This window comes from Coturnix japonica, chromosome 33, assembly GCF_054131305.1.
Source record: "Coturnix japonica strain WE chromosome 33, WE-NBRP24, whole genome shotgun sequence".
Classification (NCBI taxonomy): Eukaryota; Metazoa; Chordata; class Aves; order Galliformes; family Phasianidae; genus Coturnix; species Coturnix japonica.
The window spans coordinates 3,244,466-3,248,463 of record NC_140695.1 but is presented as its reverse complement, the minus strand read 5'-3'; positions in this window follow the sequence as shown (position 1 = coordinate 3,248,463).

Here is a 3,998-nt window from a genome sequence, read left to right as displayed (position 1 = left end):
TGAATTATCACTTGGTTTAGTTAAAAATTTGAATAATATCACAGTGGATTTTGTTGTCCAACACAGTAAGATTGAATTTCTTTCGGTACCTTTCAACCTCTGCCTACCTCCAGCCTAACTCCAGAATCTTATTAACTGTGCCTTATCGCTTCCCATTGTGTTTTAAAATCCTCACTGACTCCTTTACTTGTTCCCTTGCTTGCTGTTTCTGTGCAAACCAAACACTGGAGTTAGGGATCACGTCAAACCAACCATGGCCTACAGGTAGAAGGCAACAAAATTTATGCTTAACATACTTCTTTGCTCTATCTTTATCTTCCTTTGGTCAAGGTCCACTAGATACTTAAATATGGAGTAAGCACTAGATACAATGAGAAGCAGATTTCTAGATTAAGAGCTGTATTTTTTCTGTAAGAAACTAGCTGTACATCTTCACACACCTGCTTTGTTTTCTGAGTATTTAGATCGAGTGGAGATTCTTCAAACACTGAAGCTACATCAGAAAATTCCATGGATCCAAACGCATCTGGCACATGGCTGCAGTCTGGCACATCTTCATATGCCAGAGCCTTTTCAGACAGAAATGTTCCACCGAGATTCTTTTGCAGAATTAGAAGGAAGATTTCATCAGAAGATTTCACCACTAAAGTCTAAATAAGATTGGTTTGCAAGTTCCAAACTATGGCTAACAGCTAATGGAAGTCCACAGGCCAGCAGCAACAACTTTTATATTATGTTCTTAATATTCTAATTGTTGATATGACGTTCATATAAAGAGCAGAAGGGAAATTACTCTTAGAGCTCAAGTCATCTTTCACAGCCTGCGTCAACAAGAGCAGCACCTCATAGCCTTTGGTTTCAAGACCTGGACCACAAGCTAGCTAATGATTTTACACAGAATTCCAGAGTTCAAGTCACTGTTTACATTAGGGCTGAAATTGTACTGAAAGCCTTCAAGTTCATCACACTTAATTATCACTGGCACCACACATAACTCCACGTTACATATGTGATCACACGCAACCTGGCAACTTCAGACAATTCCCAAAGCACTCCACTTGCACTTGGCTACTAAAGTACAGAAAAAGGAATTAACATCAGAAATAGCTGCAGTCAAAACCATCTAAGAATCCAAGTCTCCAGGAAACAAGGAAAGCAAATCCTCTCCAGGACTGTGTTCTAAAAGGAAACAGATCAGAAAGGTGAGTTCTTCCCCCCTTTGACCACCCACTCATGTAACGTCCATGTCATTTCTAAGTATGCTGCCCAGACCAAGACTGAGGATGCTTCAGAAGAAGACCTTCCCTGCTAAGCCAAACAGAACAAGTAAGGTACCAAAATATGTAGAGCCAAACGAGGAAAGGTGCTCTAAGAAGGTAAGCATCACAAGAGACCAACAGGAATACTTACACAATCCAAACAATGCACAGTTTCTGTTCCACAAGCTGCCAAGAGGAATGTGTGCAGTACTCACAGCGCACCATGTACACTGCTTACTGCAGTCATACTGCTTCGTAGGACCAGCCCAACTTACTAAAACACTTTAATGAGCAATCCGAACTGTCTGGATCAGCACGGTTCACTTGGAAGGGACCTTCACAGATAAACCTGAAGAGGTGAGGCGACTGCACTATCTAAACCTTAAAGCATATAGGACCTTAAAGCATAAGCTTAAAGCACAGAAGCATGACCAGCAGGTCGAGGGAGGTGGTGCTGCCCCTCCACACTCCTCTCATTGAAACCCCATCTGGAGCACTGCACGCAGTTCTGGAGCCCTCAACACAAGAAGGACTTGGAGATGTTCAGGCAGGTCCAGAGGAGGGCCATGAAGGTGATCAGAGAGGGCTGAAAGCACCTCTACTATGTGCACAGGCTGAGAGAGATGGGGCTCTTCAGCCTGGAGAAGACTCCAAGGAGACCTTAGAGTGGCCTTCCAGTATCTGAAGAGGGCCTACAGGGAAGGCTGGGGAGGGACTTTTCATAAGGGCAGGTAGCAACAGAATGAGGGGAAATGGCTTTACATGGGAAGAAGGTAGATTAGGATTGGATATTAGGAAGAAATGCTTTACTGTGGGTGTGGTGAGACACTGGAGCAGGTTGCCCAGCAAGGCTCCAATATGATTGCTTTGCAAGTTCCAAACTATGGCTAACAGCTAATGGAAGTCCTCAGTCCAGCAGCACAAAATTTTATATTATCTTCTTAATATTCTAATTGTGGATTTGACGTTCATATAAAGAGCAGAAGGGAAATTACTCTTAGAGCTCAAGTCATCTTTCACAGCCTGCGTCAACAAGAGCAGCACCTCACAGCCTTTGGTTTGAAGACCCGGACCACAAGCTAGCTAATGATTTTACACAGAATTCCAGAGTTCAAGTCATTGTTTATGTTAGGGCTGCAATTCTACTGAAAGCCTTCCAGTTCATCACACTTCATTATCAATGGCACCACAGATACCTCACAAAGAAGCATTATGACACCACAAAGGGGCATTATGACGTCAGAAAGGGCATTATGACATCACAAAGGGCATTATGAATCACAAAGGAGCATTATGACATCACAAAAAAGCATTATGACGTCTCAAAGGGCATTATGATGTCACAAAGGGCGTTATGACGTCACAAAGTAGCATTATGACATCACAAAGAAGCATTATGACTACACAAAGAAGCATTATGACATCACAAAGGGGAATTATGACGTCAAAAAGGGTCATTATGACGTCTGAAAGGGGCATTGTGATGTCACAAAGGGGTGTTATGACATCACAAAGGGGTATTGTGACATCACAAAAGAGCATTAAGACATCACAAAGGGGAATTAAGACGTCACAAAGGGCATTATGACGTCACAAAGAGGCATTATCACGTCACAAAGAGGCATTATGAAAACAAAGGAGCCTTATGACGTCTCAAATGGCATTATGACATCACAAAGGGCATTATGACGTCACAAAGGGGCATTAAGACATCACAATGGGTCATTATGAGGTCAGAAAGGGGCATTATGGCATCAGAAAGGTGCATTATGATGTCACAAAGGGTGTTATGATGTCACAAAGGGGCATTATGATGTCACAAAGGGGCGCTCCATGAAGAGCCTCCCCTCCACCGACCGGCACACAACAGCCGCTCCCGCGCACTGCGGCTCAGCCAATCGGAGCCGGCGGAGCTGCCGCTGCCCAATGGGACCCCCCCCCCCACATATTGACCCCCCAGACGAGGAAGAGGAGGAGGAGAGCGACGAGGAGCTGCCGCAGGAGCTGACGTTGGGGCGGGGGGGCAACGTGGGGGGGGGGGCGGCAGTGGGGGGTGGGGGAGGGGGTGGGGCAGCATTACCCCCGGACCCCGTGGACCCCCCCCAGCCAAAGTGCTGCTCTCCGACCCCCGCGGGCTCTTTGTGCAGCCGCTGCCCTCCAGTTATAGGACCCCCCCCCCCATATTGCGCTTTGCTCACCCCCACCTCCGGAACCCCCCCCCCACTCACCACATCGCCCCCTCCCCCCCCGGGTGGGGTTATGGGGGGTGGGGTGGGGTCGACGATGTGCCGTAAGCTGCGCTGGGGTCGTGTGACAACCCCCCCCCCCCCATCAAGATGAATGGGGCGCTGTCGGGGGGGGGCTCAGCCGTAAGGATAAAGCGGGGGGGTTAATGACGGGGGGGGGCAGTGCTATAGGGAACGCAACTAATCTAAGCCCCCCCCCCCACATTAACACCCCATTGTGTGTGGGGGTGGTGGGGGTGGGGCACACAATAACCCCCCCAAAGGCCAAACAGCCCCAACACCCCCCCTCAAAGCCGCTGACTTACGCTGTGCCCCCCCTGCATGAAGGGCCCCCCCCCATCGATTGAGCCCCCCCCAATCCCATCTATAGTTGAGAGCTATGCTTTTTGTAACCCCCCCCTTTTAAAGCCCCCCCCCCCCACAATGTTGTGCACGATGTGCTGCCCCCCATGAGCCCCTGACCCCCCCCCTTAAAAGATGGGGTGGGGGGGGT